Source organism: Cyprinodon tularosa, unplaced genomic scaffold (genome assembly GCF_016077235.1).
Source record: "Cyprinodon tularosa strain WSP-4 unplaced genomic scaffold, ASM1607723v1 ctg5, whole genome shotgun sequence".
NCBI lineage: Eukaryota > Metazoa > Chordata > Actinopteri > Cyprinodontiformes > Cyprinodontidae > Cyprinodon > Cyprinodon tularosa.
In genome coordinates this window covers 2170363-2186656 of record NW_024039229.1, presented here as the reverse complement: position 1 = coordinate 2186656, position 16294 = coordinate 2170363, and positions in this window count along the sequence as shown.

Sequence of the window (16294 nt, the reverse complement as noted above, 5' to 3'; positions counted from 1 at the left end):
ATATAAGCCTATCTTGTGTTATCATCTATTTCACCTCATCTTTGCAGAGCTGCAGAGGGTCTAGTGCTTCTCTTTAGTGATCATGGGCAAGAGGCAGGGAAAAAACAGGGCAGATTCATCACAGGTGTAAACAACCATGAAAACACACTCATACCTAAAGGCAATTTAGATTTACCAACTTACAATTCATGTTTTTGTGTCGTGAAAGGAGGCTGGGGACTTGTGATGTATTTATCAAAAAAAAAAAAATTCACTTTAATGTGTATATTTCATTATTTCCAACACAGAAAGGATTTAGTTTTCCATGAGGTATAAATGTTGATTTGATTTGTTCCTCTGTGTGAAATTCCTCTGAAAACCGTTATTAAAACCATTATTAAAACCCAGAATTTAAGCCCTGTTACAGGTTAAAACAGGCAGTTTTGATGCTTCCCGCAGGACTGATGACTCATTTTTCATGTTGGCTGCTTCCCAGCAGCGATCCGATGCCTCCTGTCAGCGAACAAGGGCGGGAAGCCGCACAGATACCAGCCGCCATTTTAGGTTCAGGCATATCACAAAATGGACGACATTCAACAGATCGACAATAACGATGAAGCCATAACAGACCTATGTGAATGTTTTTTCTATCTAATTCATTTTCTTAAAGTTAGAATAAAAACAACATGTATTTTCTCTCCACTTTTTAAACCTGTTTTAAACTATTTTTCTCTCTGTGAGGCGTTTCACCAAACCAGTTCTGCACCATGCCGCTGCACCACAGCCAGGCTGGAAAGTCCCCGCTCTTTTTCTTTCACTTTCCACCTTAATCTAGTTGTGTAATCATTGCTGCCAAACTCAGCCAAACCACAGACACACCCAAAGTCTTGTGACTGAAAGCACAAAGCTTTAAACGTGGGCTTTTAGGTGATTTTCTAATAAGAGAAGTTTGTTGCGGGAAAATCCAGGATCTGGTTTATAGACGTTTAGTCCTGCTGAAGATGCACAGAGCAAACAGGACCCCTACGGGTGATGAGCTGCTTCTGTGTCGTACAAAGTTCAACAGATCATATTGGTGCTAAACGCAGCTCAATATGATGACTAACAGGTCAATTGAGGCCTGTTAGAAGTAACCTAATGTAACGTCAGGGAAACAACATTTAATCAGTTAGTTACTTATTTTACTCACACACTTATTAACATTAGAACAGTTGTCTCAAACTCGTCCTGGAGGGCTGCTGTCCTGAAATTTTAGACGTGTCTCTGCTTCAGCTCACCTGATTGCAATGTGAGTTCATTAGCAGAGCTCTGCAGAGCCTGACTGGTTGCTAAGGAGATAGTTTTGCCATTTGACTGATTGTGAAGGTAAAGTGAAACAGCTATAGGACACCAAACTTTGATGATCTGAATGGGTTTAGAAGCAGCTAATACCTCGATAACAACTCAAGTGTCTAAATTAACAATAACATCTTAGCTGTCTAAATGATCAAGTACTGAAAAATGCATAATAGTATTTTTAACCCCAAGCGCTCAGGATCTCTCACTTTAATCTGCTCTTCAAACCCAGAACCAGAAAACAAACATAGAGAAGCAGCGTTTAGTTCTTATGATACACTAATTTGGAAAAAAAAACTCCCCAAAAAACTGCAAAGTGCTGAAACCCCACATTTCTTTTAGCTGAGACTGAACACCTAATTCTTTAAAGTGTTTTTTGGCTGTGATATCGAAACGCTATTAGTTTAATTAGTTTGTAGTAAAACCTTTTATTTTTATTTTATTATTAATAATTGTATCACTAGTTTTTTATAATCATCTCATATTTTTAATAATTCATTTTAATCCTGTTCAATGATATATGCTTATCAATTATTTAATTACCTGCACTATAATATATGTCTCTTTATTTGTTTTCTTATTATGTTTTTCATGTCCAGCCCTTTGACTTGTTTTGCCACTGAAATGTGCCATAAAAATAAACTTGCCTTGTCTACTAAAGATATACCTGACTAATCTGAATGAGCTCACAAAAATATGTAGGTGTTTGCATCAAATATAAACATATATACAGAATTTCTGGTTGTTTATTTGCTTCTCAACAGAATCAGCACTAGTATGTTGACCTGTTCATGCATTCAACAACAGCAGCAGAAACAGCTGGATCAAACCTCTTTAGAAGTTAATGCATTTTGATCTGTTATCTTTTTAAAAATATAATCCATCATATTTCTGATTTAAAATGGCAGTGAGGTCTCTGGTCAAGGTGGAAAACAAGAGCTTTACCCCTCCTGTGTGGAGAGAAGAGAACCTTCCAGAAGGAGAACCATCTCTGCAGGAATCCACTAGCCAGGTCTGTATTATAGAGCAGTCTGACCAGATCCGCTCCTCAGTAAAGCAGCATGGCAGCCTGCCCTGAGGTCTTAGACAATGAGGAACAAAGTTCTCTGGTCTGATGAGGCAAACATTGAATTCTTTGGCAAGAATGACATGCACCATTTTTTGAATGAACCAGGTTTTTTCAGCAGCAGGAACTGGCAGATTGATCAGGAAAGAGGGAAAGGTGACTGCATCAATGAACATTGATATTCTGGATTGCAACCTGCACCAAAGCCCCTAGACTTTAGACTGCAGACTGTTCTGCAAGGAGGAATGGGCCAAAATAATTAAAGATAGGTGTGCTAAAGCTGTGGCATCAGATTCAAAAAGACTTCAGGCTAAAACGGCTGCATAAGGTGGTTTTAAAAAGTCTTAAGCAAAGGAAATGGGATTTCTCAGTTTTCAATTGGGAATAGATCTGCAACAATCTAATTTCTCAGAAGGTCACATTGGGGCATTGTTGGTAAAGTTTTATGAAATATAGATTAATTTGGTTAAAGTTTACATGTTTGAAATAAACTTCCCCTAAAATAATTTGATACCATTTTGAATAAAGGTGTAACGTATTCAAATCTAAATAAAGTTCACTGCTATAAAAAATTCCAGGATGCATTGTAGCTGTGATAGAACAACAACAAAAACAAACTAAAATATTAGGCTGGCCTACACCTCACCAGTCAGCCCTCAGTGTCAGAGGGAGCAGAGGCTGGGGTATGCAGCAGCACCCTCCATGTTTAATTCAGTTAAAGAAAATAAATAGTTGCCTTGCATCAAGTTTGTTCTGGGTTTAAATTCTGGCCAATGGTCTCTCTTCAAGGTGTTTGCATGTTCTCCTCATGCATTCATGGGTTTGAGTCCTCTGGCTTCCTTCATAGTAAAAACATGATGATTTTTAAGGATTTCAGTTACTAATTGACTTTCAGTGTGAGTTCATCTGAATGTTTGAATCTATTGCCAGTCTGTGACAGACGCGTGGCCGCATTTAAAAGGTAAATAATCACATTGAATTAAAATTGTTATTTGTTTATTCTGTTTTTTTCTCATATTAATAAATGTTTGATAATCAGAAAAATCTTAGAGCGACAGGAAAACCAAAAAGGAGCAGCCCTTATCCATATTTTTCACAGATGCATGAAGATAAAAAAGTTTGGTGCAGCAGAATATCAGAATAATGCTGCAGCTCCTCTAAGTATTTTCAGTTTATCTTATATTTCTCTGTTGCAGCAGGTATTAAAGAGGATCTTTTAATTTGCTGAGTAATTGTTAGAAAGGAAGACGCCTGACGGTCACCTGATAAATTTGCTTCTCTTTCACAGCTTCTTTGTGTTTGTCTGAATCAAAAGTAAGAAATGAACCAAAGCAGAACCAAGCAGAACGACACCAAGGCAGCTCAGCTTCAACACCTCAGCTACTTTTGTTTGACTGAATATCAAATCATGAGGTTTGGCAGAATAAGAGTGGCTGTGGAATAAAGGCCTACTAAAGGTCAAACAGATAATCCAGGACTGATTCTGGTAAAAGGTGTGATAATCCTTCACCTGCAGGAATACTAACCCCTTCTTATACAAGTCTATTAAGCTTTAATTAGGTAAACTCCCACAGTGTCTTTGTGAATCCCCTAAGGTCCCAGTAGGAGAGTCAGAACAATCAGGTTTACAGCAGCAGAGTCAATAAAGTTACAGTTGGTCCTTATTTGGCTCGGACAAAAAAAGCAACCAATGAAATAACTGATGTGAGAGTGGGACGTTCCTTTTAGTGAACAAAGGCTGACAAACACCAACCTTGTGGCAAAATAGAAACTTTTCTTTGCCACACACACAAAAAAAAACAGCAGCCCCCTCCATCCTTTGGTGGAGTTATAGCGCCTCGCTGGCCGGTTTGATTATCACCGAGACCATGTGATTTCTGGGAAACAGTAAGTTTGACAGACTGGTGAAGGTTAGGGGATTATCTCTGCCTCAGAGGAGGCTGAGAAGGCAGCCCTTGGCTGACATCTAGTGAAAACACAAACACCTAGTGGGTGATCGGTCTCCTTTAGTAGTGGTTTCTGGCTGTTCTGACAGTCTTTCATATCACAGGGTCTGTGTTGGAGGATTCAGGTATCAACAGGAAACCAGATTAAATCACAGATTTGAGAGAAACAATTGATGCCACAAAGCCACATGTGGGCAGACCAGATGCCACTGAAACTGAAGCAGCACAAACCTCTGCTGTGGTTATGCGTGATCTTAGCTCACATGATGCAAGCATTTAGTTTTAGTGACTTCATGTTTCGATCTGATGAAAATCTAATAACCATCAGAATGAATGCTCCTATTCAAATGCTTCTTGTCTTTAAGCTTTCTGAACTCTCAGTAAAGTTTCTGCTTATGTTATCCTAATGTTATTTTATCTGATCTGAATATTTCAGCTAAAAGCTTAAAATACGGAAAGTTTTTTTTCCGTCCTTTTCTGGTGAAAACAGGCTGGTGAGACTAAAGCAGATTAAATAGTCTCCTTGTTAGATGGCCTCAGTGTTTTATAAATAGACGCCTTCAGTGACTCAGAGGTTTATAGGAATGCAGAATTCAACAAGATGACAGCAGTGAAGGAATGACGAAGAGCAACAACAGAAAGCAAACAACAAAGCACAGCATGAAGAAGGAAAACAGCAATCCAAGTGGTTCAGTTTGGTATTTTCATCATCAATCCGGTTTTCACATGAGTTCCTGTAAATACCAAACACTGCAAAAGGGCAACTGAGGTAAAGCAGGTTTGTTTATATCTCACCAACAGATCTGAGATAGATCTGGAGTGCCCCCATGAGGAAACACACCAGAACTGAAGAGAAAAAAAATAATGCGTCAGGATTTGTTTTTTTATTGCAGTTTTTGGCATTTATTTAGTAAAGCTCTTTATTATGATGAACAAACTGAATTCTAAGAAGGTCTGTTGTTAGGATTAAGCAACTATTAGAGATTCTGGCTGCTGTGAAATCAAGGATTTAGAAGAAGAACAGCATTTGTGATATTTTAAAGTAGATGTTCTCCTATTAGCCTGCTTTCCTCCCATTGCACCAGAATGTACATACATGTTAAACTGAGTAAATCTGTTCAGGTTTATCCTGCAGCTTTCTCCCTGTTTAATCAGATGGTCTACTGACCCAAATTACATTACAGTAAAATAGGAAAAAATAAATAAAAATTTCACATTTATCACAAAAATCCCATAAATGAAATCTCTGTTTGAATGTACTGTGCCTTTATGCAGACTCTTGATACCTTTCATTTGATATCTTAATATAAAGGCTACAATATTTTGGTAGTTTATTAAGTAAATCTTTTAAATTGATTGTTAACATATAAAGTGAACCATTCTTTCAGATTAAATTAATTCATAATTCAGGCATCTAGACAGAGTAAGGACGCTCTGACATTACAGAATGGCTCAGTAGAATAGAATAGAAAAGAATAGAAAATCCCTTTATTGTCCCATAACAGAGAAATTCTGGTGTTTACAGCAGCAAAAATTTAATATAAACAAATGTTACAGAAATTGCCACTTTTTACTACCATCAAGGATCTGCAGAAAACCTTGTATGAAAACAATACGGCTGAAAGTTAAGCTACAAGAGAGGATGACAGGCTCAGAGCTTGATGGAAACTGAGGCATGTGGCTCCATCCTGCTAGATATTAGTGGGTCAGGTAGGTGGTGGAGATATGGTGATATGGGGTGAAACTCTCAAATCTGTCCAAACTGAACTTATTGTAAACATAGACCTATATAGGTTTTATTTCTGATAATGTCCATTATTGTTTCCAGCTGATGCTCTGTGTGAAAACCTTCAGATCCTCTCAGACTGGTTCCCTGAACATCAACATGTGTTAACTGAGCTCCACACGTTGAAATCTGTGTTGTAGGAATATATCCAATAGAATTTAAACAATTGCAGAGGATAACTTGATAGACTACAAACTTCTTTAAGCCAGAAGATCTGTTGCACTATGCTGAAGGAGCATGGAAGCCCCCTCAATAGGACTCTGCAGAAATAAGCTGCAAGTTCACTTGGAGTGGAAAAACTATCATACATTGCCAAGGGTAAACAACAGGACTTTGAGAATTTATAGGAGCCATATATGAGGATTGTAGGGACTGAAAGTCGAGCTTATTGATTGGAGTTTTGAATGGATGTCTGGACTACAGTTTTTCTTTCTCTGCCTTAGTTTAAAGGGCTTTGTATATTTTTGGAACTAGACAAATGCAGGTTTAAATGGTGAATGCATGAGTGAAAGTGTGTATAAGTACAAGTTAAAACGTTAAGTTTGTTGTCTGTAAGTTTTGTTGTATTAAAAAAAGAGAAAATTCAATAAAATATATTGGAGAAAAAAAAACTGAGCTTCACTCGTCTCCATGGTTTCCAGATCTCAGTTGAACAGAGAAGCTTTTGGATGCAGTGGTCTAATGCAGATTTGCATTAAACAAATCAGGAGCAGCTTTCATGCTGCCATGGACTAAAATCTCTGGGAAATGTTTCCAGCATGAATCTGTAGAATGAGGCGGTTAGAGATCTGAACGGCAAAGATAATCTGACCTGTTAATAACAGTCGGGTTGTTTTTTTTATAAAGTTGATGGTGAGTGCACTCTGGCAAGTAATGTGGGCATTTTACACAAATCTGTTGTATAAACTGTCTTCAAATCTTAGGGATGGCAAGCAAGAAATGTTGTTGGATTAATTGAAGATAATTTAAATCCATGGGATTAGCTTAATCTAGGATTAGCTTTGTCTTTTTTTTAAACACAGATTTGTAAACATTTTAGATTTATAATTTAGATGGCTTAGCATTAAACCCTGATTAACGACAGGGTAAGTAAACTGTGATTCAGTGAAAGTTTGCAGTAGAGCTTCCACTCCTGGATTATCAGGATCCAGTTTAGGTGTCAAGTGTCTGATCAAGGTGCTGCCATCTAGTGGGTTTTTTCCACTAGACTGAAACAGACCAGCAACATGCTAGAAGGACTATCTATCATAAAGACTTATAGTAAACAGCTTTGTGATTAAAACTCCACGATATTAGCTTTTTTTAATAAAAGAAAAACGTATAAAGGTCAAAATCAACCGTCTGCTACCTTTTCCCTTTCAGGGTAACAGGGGAGCTGCTGCCCATCTCCAACCTGGACAGGACAACAATCCATTGAAGGACAACAAAAATGCTAAAGATGTTTCAAAATTGGTTTCTCAAAACTTATAAATCACATTAATATTATGTTTATGTCTTTTAATGTGTTTATTTGCAACTGACCAATTAATTATTTGAAAAGAAACTTGTCTGAATTCAGGGGCTGCATCTTTCAAAGGACCAGATCATTGCTGTGTCTCTAGGTGGTGTCCTGTTTCACCAATTCCTCCTGAGCACTTAGAGCCCTTCTGGTGCTAAAGTTTGAGTAGTCTATGTAAACCTACTATTTAGAGCTGGCTCCATAAGCATCCTTTGCTTAAAAAAGCTGTTAAACTACCCAAACTATTCAAAACATTAGTCGTGTCTGACCCGAACTTGAGTAAAAAGCACAACTATAAACTAAAGCGACGGTTCTTTAAAGGATTTTTTTTTTTAGTGCTTTCCTACAAAAAAATCTTACTGTTTCTGTTATAGAACAGCCCATCGAATTATACTTTATTCACTGATTTACAAATATGCATTTCACTTACCTATCTGCTGTGTTTTGTGGATTGTTCACACATCTTACTCAGGTATGAATATAAATATACCTGTGCACATACATGTATATCTAAATATTTGAGGTAAGTGTAGAGTTCAATGATAGTTTAGAGTAGGTTTCTGTTTTTTTTTTCTCTCTTTTTCATTTCGTGTGCTTTTTTATTTTTATTTAAATAAATATTATCATTCTTGAATCAACCATCCATCCATTTTCCATTACGCTTATCCCTGCTGGGGTGGTGCTGGTGCCTATCTCCAGCTATCTAAGGTCGAGAGGCGGGTTACGCCCTGGTGAGATCACTGGTCCATCACAGATTATTCTTGAATCAGCAACTTTTAATTTTTACTACTGCATTTGTTTAAAAAAATCAGAAAACTATTAGAGTATAAAAAAGGGTTTCAGTTTGCAGAAATAAATTAAATCAACCTGCACTCATGAGTGTCATCAGTTTTAGGGTTTTAGACTTAGCATGTTATTTCTCATAGCTAATAATAGTTTAGTTCTTTTTTCTGAACTTCAGCAGTTGAATCGCCATCGCAGACATGCTTTATGTCAGGCTGAGATATCATCATGTTCAGTTTGTAAGTTACTTTATGGCTAAAAATTACCAACAATTGAATGGACACATTGCCTTTATGATACACTTATGTCTACACCCCAGCCTTCAACTCCAGGCTTTGGGATCTACTACCTCTGCAACTTTTAGATCTCCTCAGCTTTATTAGGATTAGTAACGGTCTAATAATAAGCCAATCATTTGTTTTAGGATTGAAATTTACACTTCAAGGGTGTAATTTTCAGAGTTTTAGGGGTTATAAACCCTCCAAAATCAAATCAATCTAACCCTTGGACGATATCAAATCATTCTAATTTCCAATAATACATCAATAATTTTGTCATTATATTTATTTCTACTTGCCAGAAAAGTACTAACATTTCTAATTGTCTGGATAAACTGGGTAAAATATGGATATCTCTCCATCAAGCTGTTTTATCTAATAAATCTTCATTATTTGCTGTAGGGTTGACGCAGTGTTGCAGTAAATGTACTTTAAAAGCATGTAAAGGTTGCCAAAAAGCAGATAGATGTTTGTTTCACTATTGGTCTAAAGCTAAACTACTGCTAACTAACTTCAGACTGTGATACTCAGCTCAGCCTCTGGAAGAGAAGAAAAAAAGAATTTCAGAACCAGCTCAGCGTCATAGAAGAAGGCATTCACAAGTACGTGTCTGTTAAATAGACATAAAAAATGGTTTAGGCCCAAAAATTACATTGATTTCTCTTTTTTAGTAAAAAACAATCCCTTTTTTTCTTTAGACTTCCTTAAATCCCTGCCAGCTCCACTCCACCTAACCTGACAATGACTCAAATGAACAACAAAACATAACAGTGGTTATTTCCACTGCGACTTTATATCTGCCCTCACGGGTAAATCATTTTTCCCCTTCTGGTGGAGTCTTGAATGGCCGTTTAGTCATAGGCTGAAGATATATTCATTTCATTACCAAAAAGTTAAATTGAGCGCACGTCAAACAATGAGGGGGAAAGCAGCTGTTTTTAGAGCAGCTGCAGAGCTAAACAGAGAATGGAGGCCTGGTGTATATGTTCACACAGGAATAGGTGGAGGAAGAGCGGCATAACCTCAGCTGATATAGCAGTAAAATCTGAATACTGAGTCCGATTGTGCTAATTGTAAACCAAAGCTAATCTCTTATATTCATCCAGACGTTAGGTGGAGGTTCATGCTGTTTAGCATCATTATGGTGATGAAGATGAGGCACAGACTTTTAGCTGAGCTGCAGTTGAAGTTAAATGACCTGAAAGCAGCGGAAAACAGCAGGAACTGTTTCTGTGAAGCTGGATTTGCATCTTGATATCAAAATATTCTTGGAGTCAAATGGAAGCAAATCATCCTAAAATAGCAAAAGACATTAACGATCATTACAAAAAGATCTTTAATGCAGCAGTAATTACTACATTTCGCTGCTGCAGTAATCAATACTGCAGAAGTTTTATATGCAGACAAAAATTAGTGTTACTTAATAAAGTGGGACAAAATCTACTGAAACTATTATAACACAGTATCAAGTGCAAAAAAGAAAGATTACAGAGAAAATAATAGACAAGCATTTTAAAGGTAAAAACTATTCTGATGCAGCCTTCTATGAGCCCAGATCTATTTCTTTTTTTTATCTACTCTTTTATTTTTTGTTAATTTTAAGAGAGGAAATTAGTACAGGAGGCCTTATAGAAGGTGTCCCACATTCTCATCATTTGGACAAACCAGAGCCGAGCAGCAGCAGTGGAACTACTGGATACATGAATCCTAAAGGTTAGGCGATCAGACTGTATTTATTGTGTTCTAATTTCCTTGTGCCATTAAAAACTCTAATACTTTGTTTAAAAAAATTCCAACTGTTCCAGCTTTATTTTTGCTTGCAGCTGGGTCTGTCCCTGCAGGCCCATTTTCTCCAGGATTACAAATCTAGAACATAAGAAGAAACAATCCAAACTTGGGAGCAGGACGGTTTTAAAGCAGAACACACAGTTGATAACAATTCATGTTATCTTAAGATTATTTAACTACTACAGAGGAACTACGCAGGTAAAGTGATAACTACCAGTACTGAAGCGGGTCAATAAAGCTGTTTGAATGTTATTGTACCTCCAGCCTATGGGGGCTGAATCTGTAGTCACAGTGAACAGGTGATTATTTTAACCTCTTACCTGGACCAATTTGGTCATCTGTTAAACTAATATTAGCCATGGATTATTTCTGGCGTTCAGATTTAGCAGCTGACTACTTAAAACAGAGTTAGTGCAGCTGGAACAGACATCTCTGAAAATATAAACATATATATTACAATTCAGCTAAATATTAATAAACTGGGATTATATGTGACCTACACAGCTACATTCTCACCTAAAAAACAATCTTAACGTTTATTTTATATTCCAATATGATAATAGCAATAGTTTTCATTATTATTTCTTTATTTATATTTTCTTACTGTTTGCCACTCTCCAATTAGCTGCAGTAACTTCTTTTACTTGTACCAGAACTAACAAGTAAAAAAAAAAAAAGATCTTTATTCTTTTTTCCAAACCGGTAACCAGCAAGGTTAAAAATATATACCTCATATTAAAAGAGCCTTTTTTTTTTTTCTGTTCTGGGCTCCTTCACAATTATATATTTTTGCCTCTGATATTTCCTACAGCTCTACATTCATTGCTCTATCATCTCATTTTTTCCACAGAATTCACATCTTCCCATTTCATGTTTTCCAATTTTATGTAATGCTGATTAAATCATGTGTGCCCTAACATTATTCCAGTTATTATCCTTTCCTGAGTTCTGTTTCCATTTAATTTGCCTTTAGCCCTTTAAGGGGAACCCAGAGAAAAACTGCCATTAATCCCGTCATCTGAATCCGATAAAGTATTTGTTGAATCTCTAACAATATATCAGGATGACTTTCTAAATTATTCCTTTGTAGACTGATTAATGTTGAATTTGAATCTGAGCTCTTAATAGACCGATCTTCTAAATCCATTCTACTGCCAGCCTTATTGCAATCATCTCTGCAGTATATATAGATAAGCCCTTATTCTGGAACTACAACTGCTGCAACTGTTTTACCAGGTGAACTCTAAGACGCATCAGTATAAATTTGAATGTAGTTATAAAAAGGTTCTATATACTATTGTTGTGTTATTGCATTGCAATATAAATGTTTTATCTTTATGTTGTCTTTCTTGTATAGCTAAATCTAAAACCGAATCAATAAAATGCATTTTACTTTGTGCTGTTAAAATCATTTAAACGATTTTACTCTAACTCTGTAGTCGGTGGTAAAACTGACCAACCAAATGATTTATTTATTCTATCTTATCTTTCCTTCTCCAGCAGGGCTGTAAAGTTGTGTGTTTGATGCCACTGACTGTGTCCCTGTAGACTGACCCAGTGGTTTAATGAAAGCTGAATCATTCTTAATGGATATAGCATTTAACCAACCTCTACCTATAAAGCAGAGATTGGAATTGTCCTAATTGCTCCTGTAATTATCAGTAAAGCCTGGTGTTGGATGAAATCTGATGTTGATCCATAATCTATAGAACAATAATCAGCTGTAGCTCTTATCTGCGAATGTAGATCACTTTAAGAGCTTTTCGATCTGCCCCATTGATACCCAACTACACCTAATTTAATTCATCTCTTTTTTTTTCTCAATAACCTTTTCAATGTGTATTTTCCATGTTGTTTTAATCAAACCAAATCCCCAAGACTTTGGTTTTATCTCCTGATTAATTTTGCTTTTAAATAGCATTACTTTTGTTTTATCAACTGACAGTTTAAAACCCCCTTTATAAGACTTTTTTTTAGTCTATTCAATATATTGCTGGTAATATTTTTCCAACAATATATTTAACATTCCTTCAACGTTTCCAAACAGCTCCATCGTCTCCCGCTGCAGGAGTTTCTTCTTCTTCTTCTTCTTCTTCTTCTTCTTCTTCTTCTTCTTCTTGTTCTTAGTGAGGTTTGCCGGCGGTGGGCAAACAACTTAAGCCGCATTACCGCCACCTGCTGGTGTGGAATGTGGAAGAAATGGCTTTATTCCGGCTAATATTTGTACGTGCTATACAGTTTTATACCCAATAGAATAATTGATTTATACTCTATGTTTATCTATCAAAATGAAAACTATTTATTCTAAAACAATAACCTAAACTGTTATGTTTTATTCTGCATTTACCATAATTAACCTCATCCACATACTATCCTTTTTTATCTATCATTTCTAGGCTGTTTTTTTTTATTCTATCAATATATTCATTAAATCTGGATCCCTTCACTATTAAACATCTTAAACTATTTGTATTATTAACATCTGCACTATTTACCAGATGTCTCTGTTCTTCCATTGGACAGTTATCTGTAAACAGGACATCTTACTATTGGTGGAGAGGGGAAATGCATATGAGGAGTTTTTGACGATTGAATTATTAAGATAAAATATTTATGGGTCTCAGTAAAAAAGAAAAAGAAAAATATATATATATTCTCCACCTGGTAGCTTTAGCTCAAAAATACAACTTCTTAAACTCTCAGCAACATCAGACAAAGGAACCAAACATTTCCCAACTGTCCTGAAATCACCACACAGACACCCTGTTTGGGAAAGGAGACATTTTAAAGTTTTCTTAATAAAAGCATGGTCACATGCTAAGAAGGCACCATCTAAATCCAAATGTTCTCAATACCAAAATATTACAAAGGCATTTCGTTTTTTTTAGTTCCTCAGCTGTTGAACCAACTTCCTAACAATCTGCAATGAGCAGCAGCTGCTGGATCCTTTACATCAGAAATTCAGTGTTAGGATGGTAGTAAGTAGTTACTTTAAGTCATGGTATATTTGGATTAAACAGGGAGGATAGCAATAAAGGAATGTTACTGTGCAATCACTAAAACTACAAAACAATGAGTTAGATTATAATAAAGACAACGTTTGTTTAAAGTTGTAGATAATGTATATAAACATTGTAACAGAAAGTAAAGTTAATAGAAATACACAAAAGGAAAACTACAATTAAGCCATGAGTAAACTGTACACTTTGGCACAAGACTGAAAAAGAACTGTTTGGTGAAACTTATCCTTTAAATCTACATTTTTTCAGCATTTTCATGCTAAGATGTTAATAATACATTTTATTACTTATGTTTTAGTATATTGTTCATAATGAGTAAATTAAATTGCTATATAAAAAAAACTGCAGCTCAGGACCCATCTTTTTTTTTCTTTTCTTTTTTTTTTTACATGATCAATAATTAGATGGACGCTGGTGAAGATTGTCAGTCATCCAGGACATAATCATTACAAAAAAGGTTTTTTTTTTTTTTTTAAAGTAAAAAAAAAAAAAAAAAAAAAAAAACACTGGCCTTTGTTTTCTAAGTTTGAAGACGTTTCGTTTCCCATCCTGGAATCTTTCTCAGTTCAAAATGCCTGGAGTTGCGTTTGAGTTCCAGGCTTATAGAGATAAACTTGGTGATGTTTATCTTAAAACAGCTAAAATGACTCAATACTGACTTTATTTTGTAACCTTGATAAAAGCAATACTTCATCGTTTTCCTCAGACCGTTTGGGAGCGTTTATTAACAGATGCTCACCCCAGGATTCCTTTAATAGATTATTCAGTCATTTATCCTAAACGCCACAAGGTGGCAGTGTGGCATCACATTTGTTGACACTGAAAAGGATTGACCCACAGTGGTCAATAGATGGCACGATGTATTGCACATAAGCCTGGTGCTAAATTTAGTTGTATTCTCCTTACATTTTCCCCTCTTGGCATGACATTAATAAAAATCAGACGAAATGAAACAGTTCCTTCTCATAAATTAGGAGTAGAAACCAGCAGCAAAGGTCATGCAGAAAAGGGCTTTATTCCACATTTAAACTTCAAAGCAAATCTTAAGGCTGATGCAACTGGCAGCTAATTTCACATATAAAAGTCACTTTGGTCATGTTTACATTTTGTTTACCTTTAGTGCCAAAAACAGAGAAACATTTCAGATGAAAATAAACCTCAATGTGAATTTAAAAGCTGGAAAATGATCAAATATGTTTCCATATACATTTGGGACAAGAATTATAAATTTTGGAAACTAAGACAGTCTGCAGCTGTAGCTCTATGACAGATGCTTGTCTTCAGAATAGAATATAATAGAATTCAACTTTATTGTCAGTACACTGTAAAAGTACAGAGCAATAAAATTCACTCTCTGCATTTAACCCTTCCCCTTGGGGAGCAGTGGGCTGCCATTGTGCGACGGCCAGGGAGTATTTAGGGGTTAAGGGTCTTATGTCCTTTATGTCTATAAGAGAAAGTTGTCTGACTTTAAACAAAGATGCACAGGGTAGATTTTCAGGTATAAAAGCAGAAAACTAAATGATTATCATCACTGACTTTTCCAAAAATGAAAGCAAATGAAATGTAAGAGAAAGTAAATGAACTGCATCTAATATGTTTCGTTTCCACACTTTCTCAACCTCTTAAATAACTTTCTCCTACAGTAATCCATTTTTTACATCTGCAGGTTTTTCTTCCTGTTTGGAATTGTATCAGGTTACATTTAACCTCAGACAACATCATTTTTTATCTATTTATTTGATAAAATAAAGTCAGAAAAGTCAGACGGTTAAGGAAAGTTTGCTGGTTAATTACATTTTTTTTTAAATGTAGAAATCTAGCTGCTTTTACCTTTATTGAAACTTTTCCTTTTTTCCTATAACTGCGCTCCAGATTTCTTTGGGATGCCCTTTACTAGGGTGAAGGTTTATTAAGGTTTGTTTTACCTTATAAATCCTCCAGCTCAGTCAGGTTGAATGGAAATCATCTAAAAAACATATTTCAATCAATTCTCAATTTAGGTCTAAGACTTTGACTGGGCTACTCTAACTTATAAACCTGCTAGTATGCACCATAGCGCTTTACATGTGGTTTCAAAAAGTGATGTTTAGCATCATATGACTAGAAAACTGCCCTCTTCAAAGTATTTGAGTCCCCTATATGGCTTGCATATTAATATGGAAAGCTTCAAACATTTAGCTGCTTTCTTAAAAAAAGAAAATATTATTTCTTGTTGATCATCCAGAAAATCTGCATAATCTTTATTTACTTCAAAAATCTGTGCTTCTTTTTGCCAGATTGTTGAATAAAATCCATATACATTACCTATACTTATGATTATATGAAATTTAATGGTTAAAAATACTTTTTCCAACTACCCTGATAATTAAAGATGGAGAATTTTCCTCCCATCCTCCAGCTGGCAGGTATCCACTCTTCCTCCTGCAGCAGCACTCAGGCTCTTTTAATTTGGATTTAATTTATTCACTTCGGTGTCAATGTCTCGCAGGAACTGATGAAGCATCTGGTTATCAGAAAGTTTCTCATCAGAGGTTAAAGGGGGGGTGGGGTTTGGCAGACCTTCACATAGTATTGACTCTTATCGTAGAACTGCAGGCAAACATGATTCCATTTCATTTTCCTTTGCTGTTGATTATTTCCTCGTTTTTCTAAATCGTCTTTTATTTTAGTTTAAGAACTGAAGCAGTAAATGACGCCAAAGCTACAAACACCTAACAAAGGATCGAGAGACATCTGCTGCAAAACAGATTTACTTTCATAGGATTAGAGAGCATGTTAATCTTAATCGCATTTCTCACCAGTGATCATCTTG